This window comes from Protopterus annectens, chromosome 5.part1, assembly GCF_019279795.1.
Source record: "Protopterus annectens isolate FY-2018-M chromosome 5.part1, PAN1.0, whole genome shotgun sequence".
NCBI classification, from domain to species: domain Eukaryota; kingdom Metazoa; phylum Chordata; order Ceratodontiformes; family Protopteridae; genus Protopterus; species Protopterus annectens.
In genome coordinates, this window is record NC_056736.1 from 375,504,625 (window position 1) to 375,514,640 (window position 10,016).

Genomic DNA, 10,016 nt, shown 5'->3' on the forward strand with positions numbered 1-10,016 from the left:
CACCTATGTCTCTAATGGACACATGTAACCTGTAAATGGTTCATCTCCCATTCTCATGCTTACATTATCAAGGGTATCAAAACTTGTCAGAGATTTGGGATGCATGGCTAGGCTTAAAAAGGCCCTTGTGGTCATTAGCCTAGTAAACACCTATGAACCTATAATGATGACGCAGGTGGGAAGTTCAAAAAATAAAGACAGAGTGGAATTTTGGATGCAGCTCCTTAAAGATCAAGTGCATTTTTTATCATTTCTTTTTGTTATAATTATGTCCTCATCTTGTAAAGTGAGATTTTGTTGCTCTAAAATGTGTAGGCTTTGCTTTAGTTACTTCAGTGGATCTATATTCATTATGTTTAATAAACCGGTGTCTCTGTTTACTATATGTTGAGCAATTGTCCAATTAATTCCTAATTCCATGTCCTCCAACCCTCCTTCTGATAATGTAATTGGGGTGGCAGTTCTGTAGTAGGTAGGCATGTTTTTCTGTATTCTGCAACAGATTTTATTACAAAATAACCAGAATGCAGTACAGTCAGTCGCTCAGTCAGACAAGAAGTCAAAATAAATAAATGCAGCTATATTCAAGAGAATGGTAACAAAAGTAAGATGGTACAGGATAAGATTTTTAATAACGTGTAGTGCTTAGCATACACTCCAATAAAACAGATGTAAAAACAATAAATCATTGTCAACAATGGACTGTAGGGAGAAATCTATTGATGTGTAAATCACCTCAATAACTTGACCTACTGTATGGTGTGTTTCTATGTTATACCGAGGGAATTAACTCTGAAATGAAACCATTTGGAACAATTTGTACACCTGTGAAAATGAAGATGCAGTAAAGTTATTGCTCCATAGCAGGCACTACAGTGTGATACAGTGTATGTTATACTGGAATGACTAACAGCTTTTACATTTGCTAATTCCACAGAGGAGCACTTCATTTTGCCTTCTGTCCTTTCCTCTCAGCTGTCCCCAATTTTGCCTCACAGGTTTGCCCTGCCCGTAGTAAAAGTTTTCAATTTCTGGTAAATCACTGAGAATTGCAGTCAGTCGATAATGCTAGACAGAGTTTCATGCTTTCTATTATTCAGAAAATGCATTATAATACAAAAACTGTTGTTCTGTTAACTTTTTAAGTAAATTAGAGACCAGTTCAAAAAGTGCCCTTGATTTGCTCCTTTTTCTCACATTATTTTTGGATTTACTAAGAATTCCTTATCAAAGAAGTTGAGAGGATGCTGCTGTCTGTTGAACAGTGCAAAGTATTTTTAACCAACACTTTGCTAACCGATGGTTTCTCATATCTTTCTTTCTTTCTTTCTTTCTGTACCAGGTAGTCCAAACAAATCAAGTATGTATGTGATTTATACATCCACAGTTTTCTCCTTAAAAGTGTGGCAAAGCACTAAACTATACACCTTATTAAGAATGTTATCCTGTTCCATCTTACTTTTGTTACCTTCCACTTGAATATAACTGTTTAAGTATGGATTCATTGTCTAACTGAACGACTGACTGCGCTGCATTCTGGTTACTTTGGAATAAAATCTTCTGCAGAATATAGAAAACATGCCAACTCACTACCGAACTATTTCTTCTCCCTCTACTAGATCATCAGAAGGTGGGGCTGGATGACACTAAATGATGTAATTGTTCAGTTGCTCAGCATACAGTACACAGAAAACACCTGTATATTAAACTTAATAAATATAGACCCACTGAAGTAACCAAAGTAAATATTATACATTTTACAACCAAAGACCTGCTTTACAAGTTAAGAGCATCATTATAACAAAAATAAATATTAACTAAAACTTTGCATTTGATCTTTAGGGAGAATAATAACAACCATACAGAATATTATATTCATAAAGTAGTAGAATATATTCTAAAATCTAAGCCAGCACAAGAATGGAGAAATGAGATTTTGCCAATAGGGATGACTGCAAGTAGGGGTACAGAAAATAGGCAAGAGGGGCCTGGAATTTACTGGAGAAAACTGGCAAATGAGCCAAGTCATTGGAAGCAAATAACTAGACAGGGAACGATAACATAGTATGATGAGGTCAAAAAGATTTTTCGACTGCAAGCGACAGGCTGCCTTCCCTGCCAGGGTTTGATATCAGAGTATAGGCAAGCAAAAAAGGATAAGGGAATCTTAAGTGAAAGACCTGTTCTGGTAGAGTTGTATCTAGAACAGAAGCTGTTGTCACAAAAGGGGTAATTAGTAGGGCATATAAGATATTGCATGATAATTATATGAATCAATCAGAGGAGGTTAGAAAAGACTGGAAGGAGAGTCTGGAAAAGTAATTTACAAGAAAGTACTTGGAGAACATATGTATGGCTCCTAATTATCCAACACAGTCCAGAAGCTTTAGAATCTTTGCCTAGAACTGATTGCATAGCTATTTTTATGACAAAGCAGACTTCAAAGAATTGTTTAGCAAATGATGGAGGTGTGATGGAGAAGATAGAGGTAACTGGAAACATGTCTTTTAGGAGTGTAATGAGTTGGCAGGTTTTAATAATTCCCTGCAGAGTACTGTCTCAGAAATATTGGGTGATCAAATGACTGTAATTAAGGATATATTTTTTTTTACCTGGGACGCAGGATCTGAATTGTCTAGACATAGTGAGGCCTTATTAAGTTTAATTCTGCTCTCTGCCAAAAAGTAATTACTAGAAAATGTAAATCAAAGTCTAAAACAACTGTATTTGAAGTACTGAATATTATAAAAGGGATAAAAGAACTGGAAGAGGGATCTTCAGAAAAGGGAATTAGCAAATGACATAGAAATAAATAGAAATTGTGGGAACAATGCATGCAGAATAATGTTCAGAAAGAGGAGAAGTGAGATTTAGGGGAAGGCAGGAATTCAGCAATATATGCAATTTTGGACTGATAATAATTGCTAAGGAAAAAAGATATGTGACATATAATGTATGTAAATGAAAAAAAATGTTAATTTTTTTTTATTTTATGTTAATATATTTTGCATGTGTCTTAATGGATAATTTAATAAAGATATTTAAAAATCATTATTTGAACAATGATGATCTAGAAGGAAACATAATGTTAAGAAAATACCACTGTTGTTGGTGGGTCCTGATGCAGAAAAAGCATTCAACAGAGTAAGCTGGGATTTTTTGAGTATGCAACAGAAGCATTTATATTCTCTAATACAATGATAAGGTTAACCGGGAGTATATATGAATGACTGCAAGCAAGAATTAAAGAAGGTGGTTTCTTCACTTATATGTTGTGTTTGAACAGAGAAACCAGGCAGGGGTGTCCCCTTTCCACTTTGTTATTTGCTTTATATTTAGAGTCACTGGCAAAGAAAACAAGGGACTCAGAAATTAATGGTTACAGTTGGTATGAATCAAGAAAAGTTGGCTTTATATGCAAATTATATTATTTTGTGTTCGATTAATCCAGAAAAGGATATCTCTTCCATGTTGTGGAACATTCTAAAACAGTTTCACGTCTTTTCAGGATATGAAGTTAATGAAGATAAAGCAAAGGTTATAGCCATAAATTATGTACCCATGCGGGTCTATTTCACAAGACTGAAAACTCAAAATGCTGAATTTCATTTGACTGAGACCACAATACCTAATCTTCAAAATACTGAAAACTCATTTGACTGAATCTCGTTACACTGAAAGCTTACAATGCTGAATTTCAAAATACTGAATTTTAAGCCATAGACGTGATATATGTTTCCCTTCACCTATGACTTGCTTGTGATAAAAAACATTACTGTAACTTAAAGTGCCAACTGCCAGAATACTGATAGCATAGAAAGTAATGTTGTAGTGTTTCTAAATGTGGGTATGTCTCTTTAACATTTTTATGGACAGTATTTTAAGTAATATGGCGAACATTTTGTGTGCTCCTAGCAGTAGTGGCAGTGTGTACAGTACTGTAAGTTAAGTAAAAGTTATAGTAAAGATGGTGCAGCAAGGTGTGATTTGTCCAGTCACAGAACCAACTGAATGGGTGTCGTCCATGGTAGCCGCTCACAAGAAAGGCTCAGATGAAACCAGAATACACACTGACCCTAGAGATTTGAACAAAGCATTAAAGAGGCCATATCATCCAATGTGCACAATTGGGGAAAACTGCAGCTTTAATATCAAATACCACTGTATTTTCTGTTTTGGCAAGTGATGCTTGATCGTAAATCCTCATTTCTAACTACTTTTAGTATCCCATTTGGCAGATACAGATTTCTAAGGATGCCATTTGGAATAAATTCTGCAAGTGACGTTTTTCAGTGTACAATAGAATAATTTTTTTCAGGTTATCCTTGTGCCATAATAGTACATGATCTACTAGTTGGAGGCAATGGCAAAGCAAAGCATGACTGAAACCTCAACAAAAGTTCTAGACAGAGCACATGAAGTAAATTTGAAGCTCAATCCTCTGAAGTGCAAACTCAGACTTCCAGAAGTAATCTATGTAGGCATTTGTTTACAAGTACAGGCTTAAAACCTGACCTGACCAAACAAACAGCTATTTTAGAGATGTCAGCACCAGATAATGTACAGAGTTTACAATGTTTTCTGGGCATGATCAATTATTTGGGCAAGTTTATACCAGATTTCAGTGAGTTGAAAGCACTGTTAAGACAGCTAACTTGAAAATATGGTGTATGGTCATGGTTGCAACATCATCAAACGGTGTTTGATGACCTTAAGCAGAAAATTGCAACTCCCCCCCCCCCACATTAAGGCATTATGATGTGACTAAACCAGTTGTCCTACCCTGTGAGACTTCTAATTTTGGTCTTGGTACAGTTGTTCTACAGGAGGGCAGACCAGTAGCCTATGCATCTAGGTCACTTACTCAAACTGAGATGCATTATGCTCAAACTGAGAAAGAGCTACTAGCAATTGTTTTTGCATATTCCAAGTTTCACGATTATGTTTGTAGTCGAGCTATTCAAATTGAAACTGATTATCAGCCCTCTAGGTACTATTCTAAAGAAACCTATGCATTCTGCTCCGGCGAGATTACAAAGAATGATGGTCAAATTGCAAAAGTACAATTTAAAAATGGTCTACACTAAAGGTAAATTGCTTTATCTGGCTGATACTTTATCCAGATCACCTAGAAGTACAACAGAACTGCTTGATGCTGAAAATTTTGACTCTAATGTGGTGTCAGTGCATAATGTTTCCACCACTAAACTTGATGAGTTGAGAGATCACACTATGACTGATCAAATTTCACAAAAGCTCAGTCACTACATCAATGTGGGATAGCCATCAAAACAATCTAGTGGATTACCTTTGGTGCGATCATATTTTCCCTACAGAAATGAATTGTTGATGGAAGATGGTATTATTTTCAAAGGTCCTAAAATTGTTGTTCCTGCTTCATTACAGCATGAATATATTCAGATTTTGCATTGTGGCCACCCAGATTTATTATCCACTAAGAGAAGGACAAGATAATTAGTATTTCGGCCTTCATTATCAAAAGACATTGATAGTGTCCTTTCTTCTTGTTCGATATGTAATAGTACCAGAGCACATCTGCAAAAGGAACCACTTCAGCTAAATCCAATACCTGATATACCTTGGTCTACTGTCGCAACTGATATCTTTGAATGGAATAATCAACACTATTTGGTTTTGGTAGACTCTTACTCGAACTGGTTTGAGATTGATCTCCTACCAACCTTAACCTCAACAGCTGTTATCACTATGCTTAAACATCATTTTTCAGTTCATGGTAGTCCTCACAAATTTTATTCTGACAATGGTACTTAATTTACTAGCCAGCTGTTTCAGAAATTTGCGAGAGAATGGGACTTTGTACATGTCACTCGTAGTCCTGAATATCCACAATCCAATAGTCTAGCTGAATGTGCAGTACAGAGTGCAAAGCAATTACTTGAAAAGTCAAAACATGAAAATACCGATGTATTCTTGAATTTATTTAATCTCAGAAACGTGCCTCGTGATGATATTCTTGGCTCACCTGCTCAAAGACTACTTTTCAAACAAACTAGAACTACGCTACTTATTTCAAGGTTGTTGCAGCCTAACTCTAAGAACAATAAAACCATCAAGGCTCAGTTGTTGAAGAAGCATAATATCCAGAAATCTAGTTATGAAAGATTGAGAAGATTACTTCGTTCATTGAGGGAAGGAGAGATGGTACGAATCCAGACAATGAAAGGTTTTGATCGAATAGGACAGATAACAGGCATCTGTGCCAAGCTGAGATCTTATTGGGTAAGCTCCGAGGGTGTGGAGTATAGGATGAATTACAGACATCTTCTTCTGTACCAGAATCATCACCATTGCAATCACAACATTGTATCTGTGATGTATATTCTAACTCAAAGATTGAGTCAGACATTGTTTCCAGACCAGTATATGTGCAAAAGTCTGATTCTGTTCCAGAGAGTAATTCGAATATTCCACAGGTCAACCATTTTTCAGAGATTGTTCTAGCTGCTAAAACAGATTCTCAATTTTATGTCACATGATATGAACAAGTTTCTAAGCCTAGTGTGAAATACACAGCAACATGGACTTGATTGTAAATACATGTGTACTTAGTATTGTATAATGCATGTCTCTAGATTATTTGTGATTTATTTCTGCATTCTAAATATCTTATGACAAATTGCATGATCTAGTTCTCAAAGAGGGAGGATGTAGATCTGAGTGTAGCATGCGTGCACTATGTCTTTAAGAAGCATGCGAGGCTGTGAGTGCACATATAAATCCCAGACACGTGCAATCCCTAGTGCCATTTTGAAGAAGCAGCCAGTGAGTGAGCATGTATGATGACAGCAGTTACTTTGTATATAAGTTACTTAGTCATAGTCAAATAAGCTTTACAGTAATGTGTTTGTATAGAATAAAACTGCTTAAAGAGAACCCATGAAAACTCATTTATTTGTGTACCAACACAAAAGCGACAACATTAATAGAACCATGATGATCCAAAAAGAGGCAGAATGTAAGAAAACACAGCTATTGCTGGTGGGTCTTGATTTGGAGAAAACACTCCATAGTGTCAGCTGAGATTTTATGATTAGGGCAATCATAGCATTTGCATTCTCTGGTGGAATAATAGGGTTAGTTAGAAGAATATATGAAGGGTCAGAGGTAAGAACTAAGGTGGGGGCCTTCCTCTCAAACATGCTGTGTTTGAACAGAGGAGCAAGTCAAGGTTGCCCTCTTTCCACTTCGTTAGTAGTTTTATATTTAGAGCTTTTCACAAAGAAAAATAAGGGACTCATGGATTCAGGGACATAAACAGTACAGTAATTAAGAAAAGATAGCTTGATGATACTATTCCGTATTCAAAATATCCAAACAATTGACATTTTAGTGTGGAGGAACATTTGGAGACAGTTTCAAGACTTTTGGGGATATAAAATTAAAATAACACAAAGGCTATACTGATAAATTTTGTATCCACATGTGAAATGGCTTAGCAATATCAATATTTATGGGGACATGATAAGATGAAGTATTTAGATATATGGATTAAAAATGATTCTCTTATAGCTGCTATGAATATGTGGGAAGAGACTAAACAAAAAAAAAACAATATATAAAAATGAAAAACTGGAAGCTCTTGGTTATGGATATGGATAGTAAGATAAAAGCAGTGAAATATTTTTAGTCCCCTTAGTTTTATATACAGGTTGGACATATTTTATCAATCAGAGGAGGAGTTACAGATGACAATAAAGAGATGAAAGTATTTGTTTGAGGAAGGAATAGGGCAAGAGTTAAGTTGGATAAGTTGATTCTCCCCATAGAACAAAATGATTAAGGATTACCTGATTTGAAATGATACTTTAAAAGTTAAGACTGATATACATAATAAAAACAGAAGGTCATATATCAGCATGGAAAGGATTGATGAAGAAACAATGAAAGTATGAGAAATTAGAAGAAAGTATGACTTTTGATGCAGATACTTAAGGAGAATAACTGCAACCATACAGAATATTAGAGTTAAAATTGGTGTTCACCAAGGATCTATTCTTGGCCCACTACTTTTCAATATCTTTACTAATCTACTCTATACTTCCTGCCCTCAGTCATCCTTTGTACAATATGCAGATGACTCAACAGTCATCACCATCGCTGACTATCCCTCTGAACTTATCTCAGCTACTCAGGCATCCTTTAACTCAGTAGAAACCAGGTTCTCTAACAACCTGCTTATTCTGAACCCAAACAAAACAAAACTCTTACTCATTCTTCCCAAAAATGTTAAGCACCTTAAATCCACTTTCTCTATACTGTCTCTCAATAACACTCCTATCACAGTAGAATCAAGTACAAAACTTTTAGGTGTCATTATAGATGATTAACTTACGTTAGACTTGCATGTAAACAATTGTATCAGGAAGACTCATCAGAAAATAGGCCTCCTATACAGTTCCTCACTAACGAAGCAAAAGTAACCGTCTTTCATGCTTACCTCCTACCTAGCCTACTGTGCAGCTCTCAAATCCTCACAAATCTCAACTCCTCACTCATAGCTAAATTAAAATCAACCTACAACAAGACAGCTAGATTCACAGCACACCAAACTTACAAATCACTGTCTCTCACTAAAACACTTAAACTGGATAGAATTACCTCACCAGCTTCTTCTCTCTCATCTCCAGATTATTCACACCATCCTATTCCAGCCTTCCTACTGTCCTAACTTATCTCCTCTCATCTCTCATTATTCTCCCACTAGATCTCTCCATAGCTCTGACCAAGACCTACTACTGGATCTATAAACCCAAGACCAAAATGGGATACAACCTCTATAGCTACCAGCCCTCTATTGCTTGGAACAGGCTCCCATTAGAAATTAGGTCCCTCAAACAACTTAAACAATTCAAAGCAGCTATGAAAGAATACTTAAGTCACTGGTCATGCCACTGTACTCAGCCTCCATAAACATTCTTACAATCCCAAAGACAGTCCATTACCTGCCCATTACTTTTTTACCTCTAATTCTCTTCTTATCTGTTAGCTGTTTCTAGCTTTCTTAGCTAGTCTATTACCTGGCATTTTAAACCATAAATGGTAAATTTTCTAGACAAATATGCAATTTATGTATCTCTCATTTCTCTCCTCAGTCTTTGATGTATGTTAGCAGCAACTGATACTATGATTTTATTTTTCTTCCTCTATTGTCAAAATTGTTTTCTGACATTGTTTTATTGTTTGCATTTAATTTTTTTTGTAAAATTTTGAAGTTTTTTTGTTTATTGCTTCTGTAAACTGTTATTGTAAAATTAGTGGAACTTTTCTCCCCGAGCCTCTGCTGAAAAACGTCTGTCAGCTCAGTCAGACAAACCCGGTCAACCAATGTAAAATAAATAAATAAAATAAAGTAACAGAAAGTATTCTAAAAACTAAGTCAACACGGGAATGGAGAAAGGAGGTTTAACCAGTAGGGATATGTATAGAAAATAGGCAAGAAGGAGCTGGAATGTACTGGAGAAAATTGGAAAAGGAAACAAAGGTATTAGGAGCAAATAACTATTGAGGGAAAGGTGAAAGAGTGGGATGAGGCCAAGCAAAAGTTTGGACTGTAGGTTAAACACTCCCTTCCCTATCAAGAATTGATATCAGAATACAAACAAAGAGAAAGGGATATGGGGGGTGATAAGTGAAAATCCATCTCTAGTAGAGTATTTAATTAGTCTAGAAAATAAGCTGCTATTAGAAAGAGGATAATTAGTAGATTATATAAAATATTGCATGATAACTATACGAAATAATCATAACAGATTAGAAAAGGTTGGGAAGACAGACTAGAAAGGCAAATTACAAAGGAACAATGGGAGGATATCTGTATGGCTCCCAAGTCTGTTACAAAGTCCAAAAGGTTTAGGATTTTTTCATGGAACTGTTTGCATAGCTATTTTATACCCCAAGAAAATTTCAAAGAAATTTCCTCAGGTAGGTAACATATGCTGGAGGGGTGATGAGAAAGAATGAGGTAAGTGGGAACA